Raw genomic sequence first — 25,946 nt, 5'->3', positions numbered from 1 at the left:
AGACCTCTGCAGATAATTCGTCTCACAGTGAAAACCTCCCGAACATCTGTATCGTAAGTTATCAGAGAAAAAAGCTGAGCTAATGTTAGCCATAGCTCAGCTCCAGCCCCTGCTGTGCTAAACAGCATTGGAAAAATGTTTAACGTCAAATTTCTTCATGCAGTGTCTTTGAAATAACTGGGTCCATTTGTGTCTGAGAGGAGGACACCTCTGCAGAGAATTCGGCTCCCAGTAAAACCTCTCTGACCATCTGGATTTTAAAAAGGAAACAGATCCTAAATTACAGATTACAATATGTTATATATATGGCTTAAGAAAGTACAATCAATATGTGACATATATGAGCTACTCTGTCTAAAAGCCAGAAACCAGAGAAGTCTGTCTCAAACATCTGATGTCATAGGATATAAAGTTTGGAGCTGCTCATAGACAATGAATGGGAACCTGATTTTTTGAAAACACGAAATGTTTGTTTTCTTTATTTATTCTGTTGTAATTCTTGGTACTGAAACAGAAAACGCACTCATATGCTCATAGGCAATTTTCTTTGGTTGCTCTCACTGTCATGTTTGACATCTTTCACCACTCACTATCTGTGGAGTAGCTGCATACTTTATATATATCACATCACAAATCTGACTTTTAGCACTAGTTTTTGGATTTGGAAGAGAGTTGTTCATGTTTGCAAATATCTCCTGTTTTGGACCCAAGAAAGTTATCAGAGAAAAAGGTGAGCACACACTGGGAGACGGGCTGGCAGCTCCTCTGCAAAGACCTGAAGGTTGTTGGTGAGACACAGATTTTTAACATAAAATTGTTTTATTCAGTGTTTTTTCCAGTTTAAATCACCAGGTCCATTTGTTTTCAAGAGAAAGAGACCTCTGCGGATAATTCAGCTCACTGAACGCTCAACACTAAAGGAATCCCAGCCGAGAGAAACTGACAGCAATGACAGCACCACTTCGTCTTTTGCACCATTTGATTGAGAGACCCCAAGCTGAAGAAAATTACACTTTGTACATTTAAAAGCTGATACAATTATATAATAAACAAATGCAGGTGTGAAGAGGCTTTTTGAGAGCCAGCGGGGCTCATGACTGTTTGTGCGATAAAACACAATTCCCTGAAAAAGTGAGGTTTGAGGATTACCTGAAGTAAGAGGGCCGCTGTTGCTAGAAAGACAAGTTGCTGTCAGTTGCTGTCAAGTTTTTCAAATGTCATTTTCTTTGAGCGGCACAAACACATTTCTTTACACCTCCATTGTGTTGGGATGGTGGCAGAAATCTCAGAGACAAGACAACAACAACAAAAACCCCTCTCAGCAGATAAAACTCAGCGTGGTTACACCACCAGGCATAACGGAGAAAATGTGTTGTTTGTGATGTGAGTTAAGTAGCCCTTTCATAGGCAAGGGGAGCGAGAGATCAAACAGCTGCAGCAACCAGATTAACATACATACAGTACATGACTCCTCTGCTGCTAAATTGGATTAGTAATTGCAACTTTCACTCTGACAGGAAAAGTACATGACAGCACTGAGCTCCTAACAGCCTCTCAAAGTGCCCTCAGTGGATTAAGTGGTAAATATGGCAGATGAAAGGAAAGCTGACAGCCTCCGTTCTTTAATTGGACGATGAGAAATCATCACTCATTCATCTTTTTGTTACACATGCAGGGACTCCCTTTAGTATAGGCCAATTTAGCATGTCACATTTGGTATTTTTTAATTCATTATGCTGCAGGGAAATAAAGTTTCTTCTGCCCATCACTTGCCTGTGCGGAACAGACTCTACGTAACCTTAAATGTGACCTTAGCGAAACTATAGGCTGACTCTCATTAACCATAAACCTAAGATGAACCACAGACAATTATAACTGTTATAACTGGGCACCTCTGTGGAGCTGTGATGAATGATAAATTACAGCAATTTTTAATTGCTCCCCTGTTGTGTTACTCACATATTATCATCTGTATTTCTTACTCACACACTGGGTAAAAACAGGTAAAACAGATTGGCAGCATTTCATCAATGCCTAAAAAAGTTTAAAATGTATATTGTGAGTTATTGGTGCTTTTTGTACATAATGTATCTTTTTTTTTTTTACAAAGTTCTTTTTCATTGTAAGTACACTGAAATGTGAATACCATATACTGGTGTTTGACTGACAGGTGCTAATTAGCTAGTGAGAGTTAAGACCTTGTCCACCTGTAAGTATAGAGGTTTTATAAAGCCAAAATAAGTTCATCACTGATTCTAGAAAAAATATGCTTCAATAAATAAATACAAAGAATGATTATATAATTAAATTATATATATATGTGTATATATATATATATATGTATGTGTGTGTGTTATATTATATATAATCTAACCAAATGCTTAGATAATTATGTAAAAACATTGATCGCTCAATAAATGATTATATAATATTCATAAATAAATGAAATAAAAACTAATTAAACAATTTAATACTTAATTTTCCCCATAAATAAATCATAAATTAAACAAGACATATTTATTTTCTTATTTATAGATATTTATGGAATTACCCATGTAATTATTTTATTCATTGAGTCATTTCTTCACACATTTATTTATTTGTAAGTGTCTGCTAGCGAGGAGTCGGGTGCTGGAGATGAACGGGGGATGAATGCTTCTGTAATGTAATTCTTTATTTACTCTTTTTTAAAGGATTTATTTATAATATACTATGTATTTTTATATTTAGTTTTGGCCCCTTAAACCTTCCAAAATTAAGAGGCTGAGCTTTAATATTTAAATATTTGACTGAAAATAAAAATAAAATTTAAACAAATATGCTGACACTTATCTAAAGAGTTAGGGGGTGGAAAATGTGCAGTTTGTGTGTTAGCCAACAACACAGATATAAGCACTCCTATAAAAATATATATGAATAAATAAGCTTCTCTCAAACTGAAGGCGGACAGATGGAGAAATTGCAGATGGTTTCCCAGTAATACCACTTCCAATAATGGTCGAGAGCCAGACGCACACAGACTGAGATTTAATGCTCAGGATGAAATCCTGGGCTCCTCGTGTGACGTTCTGCCTCATCTATTGTGTGATGAATCCATCACCCATTTCCTGGCTCGCTGCTGTCATCTGAATTCCTAAAAAGACAACATTAGCATAAATGCTCGTTGGAACTTTAAAGGGCTCCGACAGACCCGTCCACCTTCCACCACTGAGGAAAACCACACCATTTCTCTGCAGTGATCTTCAGAAATCTGAAGTATCGACCCAAATCTCCATCAGTCATCAAAGAGAGTGTGGAGAGAGTGACGTTTTTGTTCCATTTCAATAAATTAGCTGTTAATAAATCCTTTTCATGCTTAATATGAATGCAGCTTGATGGCAAGGCGTCCATAGGCTCTATCAGCTGGCACACTGAGGTGGCATTAGTAACACCGGTGCTGCATTTCTCTCGCTTCAGTTTTTTTTTTGCATTTGTGATGAGGCCTCCCACTGCTTCTCTTTAAAGCTGCATTTCCCAGCCATGAAGCCACTCTCAGTTGGAAAAATCTTTTCCCGAACCCACAGCAGAGCTCAGCAGAGATTTGAAGGACGGTTATTTCATGTACTTTATCGTCACTTTTCAGCCTGCCGATGCCTAGACAGTGAAGATTGTTTACTATTTGTGGCTGTGAAACATGTTATCTGGCAGCTTAATGGAGCATTCACTGAATTTATGCAGCTACTCAGTGTCCCAGTGCACTCATCTTCCCCTGTTTTCTAAAAGCAAGATGCTTTAAAAGTTGTGTAAGAAGCCCGTGCCGCTTCTTGAGCTGCAGCAGGACAGATCGGGTTGCTATAATGGGGCAGAGAGGCTGAAGACAGCATCCCTTTGTTATCTCTGAGCGTGAGGACAATGTCCTCTGAGAGGATGTGGCTGCTGTTATCTTTGTCACCTGACACACACAAACAGCTGTGATACATCACCCTGCTTTTATCATTGTGCTTTTCAAACATCGTGGCCAGATCTGGCCCATCGCAGCTGTGAACAACACATTATTGTTTTCACAACACAACAGCATCAGATAGCAGAGGCCGCCAGTTAGTGATTCATTACAAAAACATGGAGGCTTATCACCAAAAACAAAAACATGCCAGCTTATCATCACATCGACAACAAAGAAAATTGGAAAAGAGAAAATATATTCGTGTTTACATGTATTCATTGACCTAATCTCGATCTGGGCGTTTATCAGATGGCGGTGGATATTTTTTACATGTGGCATACGGATGAAACAGCAGTGTGAGAAAGCAGTAAGTATGTATTATAACAAAAAAAAGAGAGAGAAAAAAAGAAAAAGAGTCAGCATCTATCGAGGAGCCATCGCTGTGGAGGTTACAGCGTGTCCCTGAGATGATGGGTCATTAACAGCTGCTTTTTTGATGCAGGCTGATGGCAGCCTCCACCTTCACAGCCAGGAAAACAACAGCGTCCTTCACTGCGGCCTCCACCCTCTAAAGCACAGAGACAATGTTTTTGACTTTCACTGTAAGAGAGGGAGACAAAGTATTTCATTTTCTCAATGCCATAAAGCTGCACTGAAAACCAATGCCACTGTGTTATTCCCGTTGAAATTGGTGGCACGGTTGACAATGTAATCAACCACGCCCTGCCCACAGGAAGACAAAGTCCCCTATATGGTGGTAAATGAGTGAACAAGTAATTATTTGATCCTGTTTGTATTTCAAATTTTTTTTAAAAAAGGCAACTATTATAGCCCTTTTCTACCAAAATTAGTGTGTTGATGTAGGTTTTTCAAACACGGGAAAATCTGCTAAACTGACTTAGTGTTAAAGCCTTCAGAGATATCAGGAAGAGCTTGTAGTGGTCTATGTAATGAATGTATGTCGTCACTTATTTGCTAAATCTGTTGCCAAACCACATTTATTCTTTATAAACCAACTTTTTCACTCAGCATAAAAACATTTTTTTCAATATTTACAGTTTTTCTTTCAAGTTTTGGCTCCCCACTCAGGTTTTTTATAGGTTTATGCGCAAACTTAAAATGTACATCAAAAGAGGTGAATGGAAACGACACACCTGTGTATGTCTGTATAAAAAAACGCAGGTCTCCAACATTCAACAATGACACAATAATCCTCTGAATTCAGCCGGTGTATATTTGTGAATTGTGTTTCAACTGCAAAGGATTTAGCAAACAAAAGTGTTCACACTTCATGTGTGAAAGGACAAAAGGAAGGAGGAAAATGCCTGCAGCTTGGTGCTTACAAATACCATCAGGCTAAAAAAAACACAGGGTGAAGTTTTTGAAGGTGACAAAGAAATCTTTTGCAGCATTAACTGTGAAGAGAAATCACAAAGAATAAAACAACTCTAACCTTTAGGAGGGATGATAAATGAAGAGTTGTGTCTTTTTCAGACTCTGGGAATTAGTATGTATAGGCGTTGCGTCATCATACTGCTGTACTGAAGCTTCTTCTCACTAATGCTGAACCTGACCTTTGTTCATCTTAGTAACAACTGAGAGTTGGAGGTAATTGGACTGTAATTGTGTGAGTTTTACTTTTGGAAGTTGTTGCGTGGTGACGGAGGCTTAATCAGGCAGCAGTTACATGGGTTTGCAATGCGGCTGTGTGGGACAGTGTGCTGCATGACTTCCTCCAATCGGATCAGACACAGCTGTGCGGGCAGATGTTCACACTGGGGGTATAGTCCTCATGTGACATGTTAAATTTTTTATATGCACGGTGATAAACATAAACAGTGATATTCAAAGGACTATGAGGCATTAAAATAAACCTAATATTACAATAACGAGGTTTGCGACACTCATCTGATGCTACAGCGCAGCAGAGCAATTATTAAAAGAACATCTGCAAAAAAGTAATACAGACGGTCTGCAGCCTGTTGCACTCAGCTACACTGATAAACGCATGACAACCAAGGGTGTTTCTAAGATAAAGGGACACTGAGGGCTTAGTCTGGGACTCAGCAGGGGGGGTCCAGGGGGTTCCTTCCCTGCGATTTCTTTTGATGAACTATTTGATGCTTTTTTATACACTCTGGCACCTCATTTAACCTTAGAAGCTTTTAGAAAGAGCAGTTGTTTAGGAAGAGATTATGGGTCCGTCTGGTTACAACAGGATGTAGAATAATATTAAGACATTGGTATCATATAGTTCCTGTTGTTTTAGGGAATGGATTGAACTGTTGACAAAAATGGCTACTTCTGAATGTATAACATGTAGAATAATGGGGAAAGGAGATATTTTCAAACAAGTCTGGCCCCCTTTTTTGTCCTGAATAGAGGGAAAGTAGATAATGTCTGATACTGGCACCTACAATAATGAATTGGTAGTTTCTGAAGTAATTGATATTGTAAGGGCACTTTTGATTTTGTTTGTGGTCGTTTGGTGTTTCTTTTTTTTTTTTTTTTGCTTGAGTTGTGCTTTTTGTTCAGAAAAGTTGGGGCAGTGAACATGACCCTTTCTGTAAAAACGGTTTTGCTTTTTTTGTTGCTTTTTTTCTTTTTTTTAAAAAAAAATGAAAAAAATATTTGTAATCTTAAAAAAAACAATGTGGATTTAGCCACAATTGTTTTTTATATTCTCAATAAAAATATTTTAAAAAGTAAGAATATTTTTCGTAGTTAGTATTAGTAGTCAGACAACTTTCCAAATGGTGTGTGTGTGTGTGTGTGTGTGTGTGTGTGTGTGTGTGTGTGTGTATGCATATATATATAAATGTGTGTGTGTGGTTAAATTGTATGAAATTAAGGGTGGCACCTTGATCCCTTGATTTTAAGTGTGTAAATTTACACCCCAAAGTTGTCATTTATGAGGAAATAAGCTTAAAATTTGATTTTGGTACTTATGCATTGGCTTCTTTTTTCAGCCCTGAAGGTTGCCGCGTGGTTTCGACGTGTCAGTGCATTCACACATAAAAACGTTTCCCAGTTTGGCGTGGAAGAAGTTGACTGCTTGAGCAGAGTTCTGTAGGTACTTCATGCGAGTGTCCTTGAACCCTAACCATGGTGATTATACTGCTGCACAATGTTGGATATCTCTAATTGCTTACTGAGAGTGATAATCCAGAAGTTGAAGAGGAAGCAGCTGCTGCCAGATCTTGAGCGATTTCTGAGCCTGCTACGAAGTGCCAGCCAACCTCAGAATAGTTGGGATTAGCACATATATAACAGCATGACAATGTGTTAATAGAAATGACAACTTTTTAGAGGATTTCGGATTTAACACCTATTTTAGATACTCTAGCTGTGAAAACTTTTTTTTTTTTTTACCTGTAAACATATGCATGATACTTTTAGTTAGGTTGATGACACATGGGATGTAATTATAATTTTGTTGACACTGTTTGACAGAAATTAACAATGTGTCTTCAAATTTATCAGAACTACGCACATATATAGAACTCTGATGTGCTGTGCTGAATTCAGATGCCTTTTACAAGCTGTTTCACCCTTTGAAACATAAGAAATAAAAATGTAATCAAAAATCAAATTGGTTTGATTTCTTTCAAAAACATGAAGGAAAAGGCACTGAGCCATTTGGCAAAACATGTCCCACAAATTGCAAGAAATCAGTGAAAGGTGACAAGGAAAAGAACTGATTTAAAAAATAAAATAAAATTTAAAAAAGTCCAGTAAACTATATTCATAATTATTATAATTATAAATTTAAAATCATGTTACAGGCAGAATGTTTAGCTCATTTTCAGGTAATTTTGTTGAAACTTTTTTTTATCGATTTCTTGCCCATTTTTGGGCAGCATCTTGTTAACTTGCTCATTGCATGTTTTTGTAAGGAATCAGACTAATATGCTAAACCTTTTAAATGGTTAAATCGAGTAAAGCATAATGAGGACTGCAACTGAACATCTTAAGCGCCGCCACAGTTTCTGAGTTGAATTGAGGTCATTGTTGTTTTGGAGCCATTTTCTTTTTGGACTTGTTGTCTTGCTATAAAAATACATCTTTTCCCAAGTGGCAGATCTCTGTCAGACTGCAGCAGGTTTTCCTCCAGTTTCTTTTTTTTTGCTGGTATTTTTCCTGCATGCATTCACCCACCTTCACAATCCCTCCAGGGCTTGCGGCAGGGAAGCATCACCACAGCACGACGTCGCCTTTATCAGGCTTCATTGTGGGGATTTTGTCTCTTTTTAAAGGCTTCAGCATGCTTTAAATAAACTAGGGCAACAGCATGGGAGCATCTGACCAAGTCGAAGGGCATCTGATTAAGCCTGTTTTGAATGGCCGCGCTTGAAAGAGCCCGCCGCCACACAAAGTGGAGAGACAGTGAATCCTACACATGGGGATAATGGTCCACACTTTTGGACAGTCCTCGAACGCCTTCATACTGTGCTCCACTTGGTTGTATACACAAAATGTGATGGAAAGATTGAAAAAAGGAAAGGTATGAAAGAAAATGGAACAGAGAGAAACGCAGCTAATTTTAGTGTAATCTTAAGGTAATTTTAGCTGCTCATCACAGGAAAGAGAGTGGTTATAATGGATATATTTACAAGAAGTGGCAACCTCAAGGGTTGGAAAATGAAGCCAACATGGAAATGCCAAAAACCTGGAATCAGCTACCTCTGGTTCCTTCGTCTCAAAGTCTATAGTCTGTTTTTGAATGGGTTTTTGGTTAGAAGCCTCAAATTCTTTTCTCCTGTTTCATGTCTTTGAGTACTTAAAAAAGCGCTATATACGTCCTATCTATTATTGTTGTTGTTCTTTTGGTTGTTTATTATTATTATTATTATTATTATTATTATTATTATTATTATTATAAGGTTTGTGGTTAAGATTAGTTTAAGAGACTTTCACATTTTGTTGTACGACATATAATCTGTCAGTAAATACCCCACTTGCGAACTCTGAAGCTTTCATGTGTCTCAAAAAAGACAAATGCTAACAAGTGATAAGACTACAGAACTTCATCACACCAAGCCACACAGAACACGGCTTTACAGCCTTGTTGTGGAGGTCACATCATGTGAACACAGAGCAGTTTGTTTATACCCTACCGTTAGATTGTTTACTGCTAGCGATTATATTGAGGCCTCAGAAATCCTCAAAGTGGAATTCATGCGTTAAGATTATCTTGCTGAACAAAATGTGTAAGTATCATAAAGGTGCCACTAAGATTATTTTCTGCAAAAATCCCCTGAAATCCAATGGAAAAATCCCATGGTCTTTTTGACGAGGGAACCAGGCTAAGCTAACTTCCTTGTCAGCCAGAACAACAAGCAGCTGTGGCTCAGAGCTGGAGGGAGTCGTCCACTAATCGGAAGATCGTCAGTTTGAGCTCATCCTGTCAACATGTCAAAGTATCCTTGGGTAAGATACTGAACCCCTAATTTCTCCTGATGGCTGTTCCATCAGTGTGTGAAAATGCATGAATGGTTAAAAACTGAGTAGCAGATGGCACCTTGTACGGTAGCCTCAGCCACTTGAGTGTGAATGTGTGTGTGTGAATGTGACATGTAGTGTAAAAGCGCTTTGAGTGGTTGGAAGACCAGGAAAACGCTATATAAACGCTGTCCATTTAACATTCACCATTACTTGTGATTTACTTAAAGTTAGAACACATCTAAAAACATCTGCCAAGATGGTTTGAGTAGTCAGAGTTCAATCAGTCTTGAAAGCTTCTTGGATGCATTTACACTCAAGTTTTTTTGTCACTGTAGAGCTAGGCAATCCACGTGAAGACCCATGAACCCATGAACACTTAAACCTGAAGGTTTACAGCTATTCCTACATTACTGCACTCCAAAAGATATTATGTTCCTTTGAGGTTTTCTTTCATTTCAATGTTTAATTTTGCAGGGGAATTGTGCAGAATGCGTCTTTGTCTCCACAGTTTATACAGGGACAGAAATAAACAAGTGTGTACTTCTCCCTGCTCCTTTTCAAACATGTGATATTTAAGTTTAAGTGACTTGAGTATTTGTTATTTGTTATTGACATTGATGCATACGCCTTTTTTGTCTTCTTGTTTTTGTTCATTGCACTTGCCATAAGGCTTGTTTGACATTATTTATGTGTTTTGTTTTTACATGTTCAAAATAAAGATTAATTTATTCGTTTGTTCATTCACAGTACAGTTACTGACAAGAGACTGAACATTCAGCAGTGGGCCTGTCAGTTATGGTCTATTCAGCCACTTTCAGAGATGCACTTCAGGAATTTGCTGAGAAAGAAACCATGAACCATAAAAACCAAAATCCTGTTTTTAAAAAATATTTTTTATCCCACAGAACAACAGATAGACAAAGAAGAAGCAATTAAAAAAGAAAATCAAGTTATTATCCTCTATATTGCCTCAGTTATTATCCTCTATATTGCCTTACAGCTTTAAGGATGCAAATCTTTACACACTTTACATATAGCACGTGGGCAATTATTATAGAAACTAAACGAGCACTATAAATGTCTTGTTTCTTTAACTGTGCTTTGGGACTGAATGATTGTATTATGCACTGCTGTTCTCAGCAGCGCTCCCTCTCATGTACCAGATGCCAAATACATTGCAAGCACTGCAGCTCATCAATAACAGTCCTATCATGTTTGAATGGAGCCATTACAAACCATTTACATATCTGAGACCTACGATGTGAAACCATAAAATGTTGTTTACTTTGACACACTGATGAAACTTGCCCGCCACACCTTGATTGCACACAGATGATCGCCGTGCAGCAGCACTTCTGAAACAGGTGGCTCCACCTGTGATGATTTAGCTGTATCATAATAAAGGCAGTAAGAATAAACTACTTCCATACAATCATTTATTTGTGTCTTGTTACCTCTGCCAAGGATGTTGAAGGGATAGTTTAGAATTTTTGAAGTGGGGTTTTATGAGGCGACAATTCATACTGAGTGAATTTTCTATTATTGTGTCATGCAATTATGTCCAGCCCCCATAGGCTATTGTTTTTAAATCTGTCTTATGTGTTGTAGTTTTTGCTTTTTAAAATTTTTCTTCTGTGTTGTTCTTATATTTTTCTTTTGTGTTTTAAGATGTTTCCTATGTATGTAATTTGTGATTTTTAAGTGTAAAGCACTTTATAACATTGGTTTTGATAAGTGCCATATAAATAAAGTTTATTATTTATTATTTATTATTATTATTATTATGGGCTTACAAGACATCATAAAAGCCACTGAATCTAAGCAATGTGCTGCTGTGGACAGTGGGCAGCTGTAAAATATGTTTTAGCCAAAAAAATAATAATAATAATAATAAAAAAATCAATATTAGTCTATGAGGGGGCAATACTGATATTACTTTTACAGCTTTAACCTGCTGTTGGACAGTCCTTTCCTTTGGCGCTACGTTTCCTAAACTGTAGAACTTCGGTTTTGCTACACACATAAGCGCAGCATTGTTGAACACCGCAGGTCAGCTGTTCAGGTCAGACATTTAGCCATTTATGGAAGAAACAAAAACTACAGGAAAAACAAAAAAAACCTGAGTGATTATGTCAACAATGATGAAATGCCAGACTCTGTGGAGGCAAAAGCATACCTTTGTGAACCAGAGTATAGAGAAGAACTTTTGTGAAGGGACACTTAACTGGTTAAAAAAAAAAAGAGGGAAAACCTCTGGTTCAAGGAGCGCAAGCTAACTGAACTGTAAATACATGCTCATGGACCCAGAAAGCCACCACTGGTATGAGCAAAACTTGGTAATAATACAACTTCAGGATCTTTCTTAAATGAAAGAGCCGTTTCATTTATTTTTAGGTATCTAGCCTAATTTTACCTGATGGTTGAGCATCATCAGGTGTCTCTCTGGCTTATTTTGCAGTGGTTTTACATTATTCTTTTGAGAGAAATGAATATGGACGTTAAATGGTTAAGAAAGTGTGATGCCATAGGAAAGGGAGGCATGAAGGCAAGTTAAAGTGGTAAATATATTCCCAAAATAGCCTCAGCTTACATTGATATTATATAAATATATTTTTGTAATAGGCCTTTTTTAAGCATCTAAAAGTTTTGCTGCTAACCTCCATCTATAGCAACATGGCTTAACCTCCGCGGTGGCACGGGCCCCACTAGTCCAAAACATGTCCTATTGGATTGACAGGCTATTTCTCCGACAGCCCATTATCCAAAAAACACTAAATTTCTCTAAAAATACACACTTCCTGCAGTGCGACAATCCAATCACCTGAAAAAACAATTATATTGTATTTTTCTCTAAATGGCAGATATGTTACGTTTGTTCATGATTTGTGGCAGATACGTCAAACTTTACGCTTCTCAACAAGGCTTATTGTGTGGTTAGGTTTAGACACAAATCCCACTTGGTAATAGGACAAGAACAAGATTCCTTTTGTCTTAAAAAACACATTTGGTAGCAGAAAAGCTGTTGGAAAAGCAGGGACAGTCTGTGGAAAATAACTGGGTTTTGGTGGTTGTAACGCTGTTGAGAAATGCTGCAAAGGGTCGACAAACACACACAGATTCGATGGCTCAAACACTGCTGGGAGACTGAAACTGACGGCCAGGAGTGTGTGCCTTTAGAAAAACAGGACTTTGAAGCAACAGATGTTTGTTTTGGGGACAACGAGCAGTTAGAGAAACATTTTTTGGACTAACGGGGCTTCAGAATTTTTTTAATTTTTTTTTTTTTTTTTCAGAACAATGCTATGACACAAGTTGTACTTCTGTCTGCTTCTCCAAAATGGGGGCGTGCTGACCATCTACTGTGTGTAATACACTGACTATAGATAAGTACCACATACAGCCCCACATTAAAAAAAAGACACATTCCTTTTATTTTTTGTCCCATTTGTCATTTAGGTAGAAAACATCCCAAAATAAATAGATATTTGTGGTTTGGTACTATATTCAGCCATATGGCTGGAAAGAATTGATTACTTTGTGGTGCCAGTAGCGCTTTTCTGTGTCTACCCACAAAGCACTTTCCATTTCAGCAACATACAAACGGCTAGGTGTGAAAACAATCAATGTTCTCCAACTCAACAAATCAAAATGGTAAATATGAATCTCTGCATGCTGTCCCTTAAACTCCAAAGACAAGCGTTAACGCATTGTGCACCAATAAGCCTTTGTTCAAACACTGCACGGATTAGTCAGAGCCCACATTTTATAAGCATCGCTGCCCAGATACTAAAGGCACAAAAGCCATCTCCACTCACAGCACAACATTTTGCTATTTATCTACATCTGCATTTAATTGGTATTTCTCTTGTACATTTTAATAACCCAGATTATGACAGGCCTAAATGTTTTGGGAGAAAATGGAAATTACTGCCTACATCAAAATTGCTTCTACACAACACTTAGTGATTAACTTTCAGCAGTTTGGAAAGTGGCCACAAACTCTAAGGGGGAACTGGACAAGTGAGACCAATGAAACAAAGCTGTCAAATCGAGATTTATATAACGTAGAGGCTTTCTTCATAAGGCATATCTCAAAGGACTTAGGAAAGAACAAGTCCACCTAGATCTGATTCAAGTTGGGAAACTATGAATGAATAATAAAGGGAAAAAAAGGACACTACAAAGTTCCCCTTTGAAGGACACGATGGTAAGTGAAGCAGATTTTATATTCCAGTTTATATACAAAATTAACAGAAGAAGCGGAGGCGTTTTTCTAGCTGTTGGTTTGTCGGGAAAAGAACCAGATTGCTGCCATATTATTCTTTAACACCTATGAACGCTGATCATCGTTCCTTCACCAGCACAGATGGTGCTTTGCACAACTCACCTCACAGTCCCTGGGGGATGTGTTGGATATATTCTCTCTCATTGACATCATTTTCATACCTGGACAAAATCTAAATCTCCCTTCAATTTAATTACTGTGTAAAAATAATCAACTAAACACCCAATTAGTGCTCAATTTCTATGCTTTAATGTTTTAATTAACTGGGAGACACTACAAGTGTAAACAAAAACATTTCTCTTCTTTCCGACAACTGGAAAGAAAACATTCAAAATACACATTAGGGTGTTTATTTTAGTTTGGATTTCTGTTCTGGGAATGTATGCAAAAAAAGTGCATATTTAATCAGATTATGCCCCACTTGCATAGTTAAACATAAAATTCCAGAAAACTTGTAATACAAAAGTAATCATGTGGGGAAATTTCATGGTGATATATCTCTTAATAAAAGTTGTAGGTTTAAATGGAAAAACCACTTGATTTGGGTAGGAAAATTTCATGTTTTGGCTAAACATATCCCTTTCCCACTTTTGGTGGCACTATCCTTGCATGAAACAAAATGAACAAAATTCCTGTCCTGGCAGGAAATGCAGCGATGTGTTGTTAAAAATCTACCAAATTTTTGTGGCACTATTCTTGCAGGAAAAGCAGTGATGTCTCCATGAAAAAACACTTGTTGTGGCACTGTCCCTGGAGACCCCACAGCAACAATTTATTTGAAGACACCCACTCTGTGGTTTGCAGAAACATACAATGACAACATTTTCTTCTGGGGACTGTGCTGGGATTAAGTCTGTTTTGTGGTGAATGCTGTACTCACTGCCTTTAATCTCCAATAAGAAAAGTCAAACAAGCTCAAAGACCTTTGTTTTGAAAAATCTCAGCCAGTGCAAACATGAGAATCTTGACAAAACCACCAATAATAAATCTCATTTTAACAAACAAATGCTGTATTTACTTTGCTTCTGTTCTGGCTCTGGTTATCAATAATCACTTTGCAATGTTTTTTTTTCTGAAATATTAGAAATATAAAGCCCATCAATATCTAATACAAACAGAAATGTTAGATTCTGACACAACAAGGATTCTCTCAGGGATTTATACCCTTCTGTTAGTAAAACATACTCTATCCGTGACCCAGATTCAGCCTTAAACTATTTTTCTAAGATATTCACCTTCACTGCTGACAAAATGTTTTGAATAAAAAATAGATCAGATCCTTAAGTTTTCTCCTGAACCTGCTCTTGACATTTGTTCAACAAATAAACTACAGTGTGGCGCACCGTTGCAGGTTCTGTCACAAACGCTGGCTAACAGAATACTTGACAGCACAGGAAGCGTGTCATCACCTTAATAATAAGGAAAGAAAAACCTGACTATTACCTTCTCAAAATGCAATGAACCAGAATCTGAAGTGTACGGATATCTCAAAAGACTAAAAGTCATCTACACTGCTCCCACTGATAATAAAAAATACTGGAAACCAGCCTATTCCAGGTAAATGCCACATGCTTGAAGCTTGCATCATGTGAACTGCTTGATAACTTATCTAAACACAGCATTAAAGGAAAAACTCCAGTCTGTTTACCCTTCAAACATTACAGCATATTGTCATGTGGCAGAGGTATTATGCATCGATAAAAAAGTCACCTAGTGAGGACTTTTTTCACCTGCAGATCTATACTCCTCGATGCCGCTGTTACACATTGCTGATTCAACTTTTATCTCCTGCAACATCCCTCAATATGAAAAACCACTCAGGCAGTTCCACTGCACAGAGGCGGGGACACTACAACACTTAAAGGGCGAAGGTGTCACGAGTGGGGGTTACATTTCAATTAATTGAGCAAAGTACACTTAAACAGGCTGCTCTCTATTATAATGGTAATATAACAAAAAGGACAAATGTGTAAACCACAGTATCTGACCCCACTTTTACTTGCATTTATAGATGCCAGGGGTCAGATGCACAAACAACGTGTACGCACAAAGACCACATGTATAACATTTCCCACACATTAACTGGTATTTAGAAAAGAATAATGTAGGTGCGGGTGAAATAATAAGGATGAGATGAAGACCAACAACATTGTTCTTAGGTAGTTTGCCAGTTGAAAACTGTGTTCTGTAAAATGTGAATTGAAATCATATTTATTAAGTAAATTTTAACTCAATTATGAGTGGTGAATTTCACCAATATTTTACTTATTTATTTAAGTGGTGATCATTTCATTTTATCCTGTGAAGCACTTTATAAAGCCAGTTTTAACATGAGTGCTATGAATAAATCATTGATCATCCTTTTGATGTTGGATAATCATGATGATTGAGATTTTATCGTGATGATGGTGGTTTGCAGAAATGTGATGAATTAGTGGAGCAGATGCTACAAATATCGTGCGTAATGACGGCTGGCACCATTGCAGAGCCTCGCTGCTGAGCCGGTCAGTAAAATTGCACTTTCTTTACTGTATGGAGGCCCCCCGAGACAGCCAACAATGAAATAAAACTAATAAAACAATGAAATAAAAATTTCAAGATTCAAGATTCAAGATTCAAAGTGTTTATTGTCATATGCACAGTATGGAAACATGTTTCCCTGTACAATGAAATTCTTACTTTGCTGTCCACAGAATGCCTAAAAAACGTTTAGCAAATATAAAAGAAATATGAAATAGAAATTTAAAAATTTAAAAATTTACAATAGAAGAAATTTAGAAATTTACAATAGAAGTAGAAAGAACAGTGCAAATAAAACAGTACAGTGCAAATTCGAACAGTGCAATTGTGCATGTGTAAACGAAGTAGTAAACTGTCTGGTACAGTTATGAGGTTGTGTGTGTGAGGTAGTTGCTGTGTGGACTCCTGTCAGCAGTTTAGGAGTCTGATTGCAGCGGGAAAGAAAGAGTTCTTTAGTCTAGTGGTCCTGCATTTCACACTTCTGTACCTCCGGCCTGAGGGTAGAAGTGTGAACAGACCGTGCTGGGGGTGGGTGGGGTCCTTCAGGATGGAGGCAGCTCTGCTGTGGACTCTGCGGTGGTCGATGGTCTGCAGAGAGGGCAGTGGAGTCCTGATGATCTTCTCAGCAGTCTTCACCACTCTCTGCAGGCGTTTGCGGTCCACAGCAGTAGCACTGCCGTACCACACGGTGATGCAGCTGGTCAAGATGCTCTCAACGATGCAGCTGTAGAAGTTGCTGAGGATCTTTGGCGACATGCCAAATTTCCTCAGCCTCCTCAGGAAGTACAGCCGCTGTTGCGCCTTCTTAACCAGCTGTGTGGAGTTGAGTGTCCAGGTGAGGTCCTCGCTGATGTGGACGCCCAGGTATTTAAAGCTGCTCACCCTCTCCACTTCAAGCTCCCGGATGAAGAGTGGCTGCTGAGGTCTCCTCTCCTTCCTCATGTCCACTATCATCTCTTTGGTCTTGTCTGTGTTGAGGGTGAGGTTGTTGTCCTCACACCATGGCACCAGACTGGCCACCTCCCTCCTGTAGGCCGCTTCGTCACCGCTAGTGATCCGTCCTATCACTGCGGTGTCGTCTGCAAACTTCAGGATGATGTTTTCCTTATGGGAGGCGACGCAGTCATGAGTGAACAGGGTGTAAAGGATGGGACTGAGGACACATCCTTGTTGGGTGCCAATGTTTGTTGTAATGCTGGCTGAAGTCCTGTTACCGATTCTGACAGACTGGGGCCTGCCAGTCAGAAAGTCTAGGAGCCAGTCACAGAGGGCGGGGTGCAGACCAAGTGAGGACAGTTTGTGGGTGAGCTTGTGGGGGATGACTGTATTAAAGGCAGAGCTGTAGTCAACAAAGAGTATCCTGATGTAGGAGTCTTTGTTTTCCAGGTGGGAGAGGGAGTAGTGGAGGGCGGCAGCAATGGCGTCAGAGGTGGACCTGTTGGGCCGGTAGGCAAACTGCAGGGGGTCCAGGGTGTCCGGTAAGCTGTTCTGAATGTGGGCCAGCACCACTCTCTCAAAACACTTCATGATGATTGGAGTGAGTGCTACTGGCCTGTAGTCGTTCAGACAGGTGGGTGGGCTCTTTTTGGGGAGGGGGACGATGGTTGTGGTCTTGAAGCAAGAGGGAACAATGCTCTGGCTGAGGGAAAGGTTGAAGATAGAGGTGAGAACATCAGCCAGCTCGTTGGCACATGCCATGAGAGCCCTCCCAGGAATGCAGTCTGGTCCTGCTGCCTTGCGGGGGTTGATCTTCCTCAGAGCTCTGTGTACCTGGCCTGATGAGACGGTTGGTGGGGGTGGGGTGGGGGGTTGAGTGGACCCGGTGTGTGTGTGCCTCTCTGTGTGGTAGCTGGAGTTCTCAAAGCGGGTGTAGAAGAGGTTGAGGTCATCCGGCAGGTTGTCTGTGGAGCTCACGGAGCTGATGGTGGTCCTGTAGTCCGTGATGTGCTGCAGGCCTTGCCACATTCGCCCGGCATCAGCAGTGGAGTAGAGGCCATCCAGCTTCTCTCTGTACTGCCTCTTAGCCGCTGTGATGGCTTTTCTCAGTCCATAAAAAAAAAAAAAAATTAACTTCCCAGATAAAAAATGATAACATTTTTGTGCCATTTTTGCCGAAGAATCACAACAAACAATCAGCTCAGAGATTGGCAAAATGGGCCATTTAGTTATGTTTTAACTCATTGTCGCCTTTACAAAAATATTTCCCACTAATCCCATTATGCTGTAGTTGTAGACACGAGTTCAATTTAAAAACAAGAACAAAAGTCAAAGCAATTTACTGGCATAAGTATCTTAGCGAGCTATTTTTAAGCAGTTTGCCAACACTGACGCACATGATTGAAAGTAAATAAATTAGATTTGGAGGTCAGTTTAAGAGGACCATTCATAGGCTTTGCAGGTAATAAACAAATACTTAATTTACTGTAGTTTATTTAAGGGCAGTGTTGCTGCTAAAAGGTCCAACTGTAGTGTTATTTGTACATTATGTGTGCTTAATCTAATATTTACAATACACAAGTTGGTTCAGTGCCATGTTAAGTGGCAACGCGTTACAATCAGTGGGGCCCCAAAACCAAATTCTTCTTAGGGCTCCCAAAAACCTAGGGCCGGCCCTGCAATAACGTCCTAAGGCATTTTGGTCTGCAGCCGATGATGACTCCCCTTTGGCAATTGCAAAGGAACTGCAGGCTACTGAGTGGTGTCTGCAGGTCTTAATTTCAGGCTGCATGCTTTCCCAACAACCTTCACCAATTAGGTAGGGCAGCCTGGATGTAGCCCGAGAGGCAAGACCCAGGGCAAAAAGAGTCCCTAAAGCACTCGCCGCACATCTCGCTGCTGCTCATTAAAGGTGCCCTCTGGAGTTTTCTTGTAAACAAACGAAAGTTATGTTTACACTCAGTGTGACTCACCAGAATGCACTGTGTGTATCCCTCAGCGCTAACAAATGTGTTGAACTCGTTAACAAATGTGTTGAACCTGTTACTTTCCTCAGAAAATATTTACAAAGCTGATTTTTAAAAGCATTTTAAGTCCAGCATTGTTTATATAAATGTTTACTAGCGTCCATGTCTTTGTTTGTATATAGCTGAGTATCTTGGCGTGTTATTACCACCCACGTATCAGTGGAATAGTTTGTGTATTATGTCACCAGTGCAACACATAAACATCCTTGTGCACTATCGGCCTATTGATATTTATATATCACCTGTCAAAACAATATGAAAAAAGTGCTTTATAGTAAATACAAATTATAAAAGTAGATAAAATCCAAAACATAAAATATAAAAAATACATATATTCTTAATAGTTACAATAAAACTTTGCTTTCCTGTCTGTTAACCCTTTACAGTCTGCAACTTGGCATGAAATGTCCTGCAAATTGAAAAAACAGGTAAGAAAATAACCCAAAAATTAGTTAGAATATATATATATATACATTAATATAAATAAAATATTTATTTTATGAATTATTTTTATTTTAGTTTATTTTTTACATAGCACATTTTTAAAGTCATTTTTTAAATTTTTGTCCAGTTTCTTTTCTTTTTTTTCTTTATCATATTCTTGCAACTTTATACAAATTTGAAATCTGGTCATTTTTTGTGAAGTTGCTCATTGCCTTCTTCCCATGTTTTTAAAAGAAAACAAGCCAATTTGCACAGGTTTCAAAGTCCTAATAATCCTATAATCAGGCCTTATGTATTGCCAAATAAGCTGCACTAAAATGGTTTTAATGATTCTGATGAATTTCATCAGAAGTCCTCGAGGGACTGATAAAAGCTGGTCATTCAGATTTAAGATCGTGTCCAACCTCTATTTGGCTGTCACCGTGCTCATCAGCTGTCCTTTCAGCAGCACAGTTTGTATATATAAAACAGCAGCGGGCGTCTACCAGTGTTTTTCCAGAGTGATGTCAGAAATGCCATATAAATAATTGATGTGGACATAACAGTTCTCAATAAGACTGCATGAATATACAGAATGAAGTGTTGTATTTTTAATTGATGCCATCCCGGAGGCTTTACGTCAATAAAGTTGAATGCTCTTAATGAAGCTGTGGAAACCTTGATCGATCGCTGAAGATATAGTTAATTAAGAAAACTGAAAATGAGTACCTGTTCTGTGAGATGGGCAAGTGGCGGAAAAAAAGACAACCTTGTCTTCAAAATTTGTGTTTCTATATTACTGTATGCTTTTGTGTTTTGGACTGGATAGTGTAGTGCTATGTTGTAATATGGGGGCCGCAGTGGATGGGGGGAAACAAACTAGAGACAAAACTTTATGCCCCGTTCCATTATTGAAGATTACTACAGACTATTAAAACATTTTAGGGTAAAATTTTATTTTATCATTAATAGCTATCGTTATTATTATCCCTTTCATTAATATTGTTACTGTATTTTTCTAATATGTCCCTGCCTCGAACCCCCTACATGATTCTGTCCTCACTCTTGTCTGCCCTTTCTCGGCATTGCAACATTGCTTAAATTGTGTTAATTTCTGGGGCTTACAAGCCTCGGCTTTACTTTGTGTGTCAAAGCACTTATTATATTTATTGCAAAAAATAAATAAATAAATAAATATATATATATATATATATATATATATATATATATATATATATATATATATATATATATAACCAAACCAATAACCAAAATTTGTTTAGTTTAGTTTCAGTTTTCAGTGACTCTTTCCTGGGGTGCCACTGCTAAACATTACCATAAACATTAATTATACAGGCAAAATCAAACTTCAACCAAAAATCCCTTTATAAAGAAAAATAGAATGTTTTGGCGCGTATTCTATCCATCCATTGTCTCCTTCCCAGGGCTGGGTCACGGGGTCAGCAGGCTAAGCAGGCTAATCAAGGTCCCTCTCCCCAGCAACATTTTCCAGCTTCTCCTGGGGAATACCGAGGTGTTCCCAGGTCATTTAAGATATATTATCCCCCCAGCATGTTCTGTGTCCACCCCGAGGTCTCCTGCCCGTTGAACGTGCCCGGAAACCTCTAATAAGAGGCACCAAGGAGGCATTCTGATCAGATGCACCTCCACTGGCTCCTGTTGAGGCAAAGGAGCAGTGACTCCACTCAGGGCTCCCTCTGGGTGTCTGAGCTCTCTCTAAGGCTGACTCCAGCCACTCTACAGGGATAACTCTTTTCAGCCAATTGGATCAGCGCTCTTATTCTTTCAGTCAACTCCCAAAACTCATGTCGGAGAGTTCGGACTTCAACTCATATTCCAATATTCAGTAATAAGAGAACCAAGGGAAAGATCCTCCTGGTTTTTATGTTTAATTGTTCAGTGCTGGGTGGTTACGCATTACTAGTTACTTACAATGGCGCATGCCCTCTATACGTGACTTCATGCGACTTGGAAGTGACCGATTCCCTGTACAAAGCATGCTGGGATACCTGTGACATGGACCAAGATGGCAGCGGGACAAGAGGGAGTGACACTTTCAAAAATTCAAACACAGCTTACGTCAACACAGCCACTCAGCTGCAGCTAAAGTGACTTTCTGAACAGCTCAGTATAAATCCAGGAAATACTAAAATGAAACCTCCTCTGGTAGAGAAAGGGGCAGGGGATTGTAAATGGATACAAGCGAGCAGTGGGGCAGGGCGGACGTGAATTGAGGAAAGTGAAGTAAAGTGGGCATGCACCGTGTTTCAGTGATAATATTACTTTTTCCAGAAATTAAAGAATTAAAGAATTCATTACTTGTAAATAGTAATTGTATTACATATATCCATATTCATAAACATATGAAGTATTACAACCTTGCTTCTGTTGTTGACCCTCTACTGATTTAAGTCCAACAACCAATCCCATCCTCTTATACACTTTTGGAATTGTCACACAGGCATGCCACGAAACAGCAAGCTAGCCTGGAAGATGGAAATCCTTACATTTGGCAGCTGGAAGTATTGATGACAAGAAAAGATGACAAGAAAATCATAGCTCCAGGTAGTGGTAAGACTCTTTCCACTCTGACAAAACATGTCCTCTAACCTCTTGAAACACTCACAATGACAGACAGAACAAGAACAAAAAGCTCTTGGAAAGATATCCCACCAAAGATGAGTCCTCTGCAGCCATGAAGGGCTGCAATGGCTCAAAGACCAAAACTGGATTTAATATTGGACAGTTTCAGGCTTAAAGTGACAAAGAGCAAAACTTGTGGCTGGAAATGTGGTGGATGAAACGTTGACTATCTCTCTTTGGAAAAATACTGGTCACACACAACAGAAGTAAAAAACATTTGCAGGCTATCGAATCTTGACTGCACTTCCCAGAGACCAACAGTTATTGACATCCCTCTCCATTCAAGATTTCATATTTTCAGCCACAAAGTAAATTATTCCAATGAGATTCACTCAAAATGGAAAAACTTCGACATTTCTAACCTGTCCATATGTTATTTGTTGAACGTTATGAGGTATGCGTGTTTCCCACTGTAGGCTTACCTGACTGTCTTCTGCCATAGTGTAAGAGCCACTTAATCACATATTTTATACTTGGTCAAAATGTTAATGTTGGTTTATGACATATATGTTTAAATGTTCAAGTTTTTACAACCATTTCTATATATTGTGAATGGTGTATAGTAGTAGATGAAATTAAAGTTATGTCTGTATTTGCATGACTTTTTGTATAAATTTTGTTAGAGTGCAGGCTAAGTAACATACCACAGCTGTGGTGCTGTGAGGCGAAATTTAGTGCGCATAACAAAAGGGGACAGGATGACATCGTACTAGAAGACACCAAGAAGTCTGTGTAGATGTGGATCGATATAAGTTTTTGACAGTGCTTTATGATGTTACGTGTTTTACCGTTTTATGTGAGATAGGAATTAGGAATTAGCTATTGAGACATAAACCATTTTTTTGTACCAGACTGTAAAATGTTTATTTTTGCTAGAAATTTGGGCATTTTAATATGGGGATCTATGGGGATTTACCCTCTCTCAGAGCCAGCCCCCAAGTGACCATTAGGTGGACTGCAGTTTTTGGCACTTGGTTGTTGTCTTCTAGTCTATCTAGTCATGTATTGTCCTGCATGTGCTGTGGGCTCACTTAACGAATTGCATGTGTAGTAACAAAGCCACAATATACACGTTTTAAAACACTGACACACTACCCACACATTAAAAACATCATTTCCACTAGGAGTAAACATAATTATCATAATAATGCAGTTCTTAGTCCTTCATAATAATATGCACATAATACCAAACAACTTATTTATAGTCAATTTTGAATCTTACATTAATCACGCTTTAGTGGCTACAAGCAGATATTGAAGGGAAAACAAATACCATGTGTGGTCATGAAAAACATGTCTTTACTATGCTAATTATAAACATAATCCGGCCAACATTATATTTCTTTCAAATTTATTTTCTGTCACAGAATACGATAATATAATTGCAATGTTTTAAAGACATTGTTTTAGAAGCATATGGTCGTGTGGATTTTCTTTTACTGTCAAATTAGTGCAAGCTGCACTCTCGAAAGCACAGCTGAAAACCAGCAGAATTTCCAACCCCGGGTGTTAATTTAGAGCACTGATGAGGAAGCTATATCAGAGCTGAGAGGTCGTCTGAAAATAACACACACATCCAGCCAATTATCAGTCCCCTATGTCTGTTGCCATGGTGTAAATCCATATTAACGCATGTAAGTCTATACATTTATGAAGCAGGCATTCCCTAAGGAAAGCCTGACCTCTGTGTGTACCATCTCCAGCTCTGTTGTATCACATCCCTGCACAGCAAAGTGTCTGTGGCGGCTGTTGATTGGCACACTCTCTCCTCCCTGCAGTTATCTGATCTCACAGGCCGGGCTCTACCCGACAGCCAGTCAGCAGCCGTAGAGGAGGAATCGGCAAAAACCCAACCACTTTGTCATCCAAGACGCCTCTCTCAAGTTCTTCATCTTAATCACATCTTGTAGCCGTGGCGTTGGCTTTTCTGATAGCGCATTAAGGATTCCACACGCACCCTGGGCCGTTTAGCGCACAACAAAACACACAGAGATCAGACCATTGGTCAAGTCAAGTCAGCTTTGCAGGAAAAACTGTGCGATAGTTTACAGTACCTTGATGAGAAAATGTGATCATTAAGTGCGTTTATGCAAATGAAGCTGCTTTGTTAGAGTGATGGCAGGCAGGGATCTGCAGCGGCATAATCAGGCATGTAAGGTCATGAGAAATGATGGAGCAGCAATTCTCTCTCTCTGCTCTCTCCCTCTCTCGCTCTCTCTCTCTCTCAACCGGAGGATGGAGCGTGCCACCTGGCTCATCTATCACAGCTGGAACTGCTGAGACGGTGAGGGCTGCCAATAAACAATCCTCACAAAAATGGAGCACACAGAAAATCCACTTACAAGCAGAGAGAGAGGCCTCTGTGGATCCCATAACATTGCATGTACAACTATGAGTCTGCCGCATTCATTCATGGGTCCATTAATGCTTTGCAGTGGTTGCATTTTCAGATATATGAAATAATGGATGTATATAGCTTTAAAAATATACAGCTTGGTCAGATCTGTGTGGACATTCATGTCTGCAGCTGCAAGGCTGTGTTCTGTGGTTCGGGCTTTCATAGACATCTTCATGCTGCAGCTTACCCTGATATTTTAGACAATAGTGCGCAGCCTGACTTTGTGGCAAAGGTTTTGGGGAAGGCTCTTCAAAAATGTATTTCTGAGTTTGGTGCAAAAGAACTTCCTCAAAGAGGCCTGATCTAAAGCCCATTGAAACCCAGGCCTTATCACCCAACACCAGTGCCCGACCTCAGTAATGCTCTTGTGGCTGAAAGAGAGCAAATCCCTGCAGGCGGGTTCCAAAATCTTGTGAGAAGTCTTCCCAGAAGAGTGGAGGCTGTTGTAGCTGCAGATTAATTCCCTGGGTTTTGTAATGAGATGTTAAACAGTCACATGCAGTATGGGTGTAAAGTTTGGGAGCCCATATGCTGTGTATATTCCATTATACCATATCCTGAAGTTGTTGAATATTACAAAAAAATCAAAAAAATATTCTGTAAGTATCTACATTAATTGATATAATTTAGCGATATGTTATGGATAAGTTTTGCATTTTAAATACTGGTAATTCCTATTTAAAGGGAGAGTTCATCCTTAAATCCAAAATATATATTTCTCTTTTTACCAGTTGTGCTATTTATCGATCTAGATTTTTTTTGGTGTGAGTTGCAGAGTGTTTGAGATATCAGATATCATAGAGATGTCTGCCTTCTCTTATGTATAATGGACATAGATGGCACTCAGCTTGTGGTGCTAAAAGCGCCAAAAAAAATGCATTTGAAAAACTCAACTTTAATGTCTCTTTCCATAAATCATGACCCAGTTACTCAAGGTAATTCACAGACCTTGTAGTTCGGTAGAAAATAGTTCCTACATGATACTGCTTGCAACATCTGCCAACCTTATTGTGGCCCAGAAAAAAAGCATGTGTCCACTCATGGACAAGAGGCTTGTGCTTATGACAACATGTCAACATTTATGGCGTACTCTTGGCTTTAAAGTCTAGATGATGAAAATGCTCTTTTAACCCTTTTAGATAACTGGCCACACCCACAGCCACAGCCAAAATAATCTAGATCGAACTAGACTGGGGGGGGGTAATCTGCATCACAATAATGTTAAGACATACATTTGACTCAGAGTGAGTCATAAAGTATGATACTACTCTATAGGCAAACATTCACAAGGGTTGCCACATTTCTGTTTATCTTTGGAGACAGATT

At 38.9% G+C, this 25,946-nt stretch overlaps 1 long non-coding RNA gene across 3 annotated transcripts in view; it reads right to left on the bottom strand.

Moving 5' to 3' along the window:
• LOC148188566 (uncharacterized) overlaps positions 1-25,946 on the bottom strand; it is a 154,013-nt gene that overhangs the window by 97,568 nt on the left and 30,499 nt on the right. The gene's annotated exons all lie outside the window — the stretch shown is intronic.

Source organism: Plectropomus leopardus, chromosome 10 (assembly GCF_026936395.1).
Source record: "Plectropomus leopardus strain MGB_pleo_1.0 chromosome 10, ASM2693639v1, whole genome shotgun sequence".
In the NCBI taxonomy this organism is placed as follows: Eukaryota; Metazoa; Chordata; class Actinopteri; order Perciformes; family Serranidae; genus Plectropomus; species Plectropomus leopardus.
The sequence above is the reverse complement of the archived record's forward strand: the minus strand, read 5'-3'. Positions and strand labels throughout refer to the sequence as shown.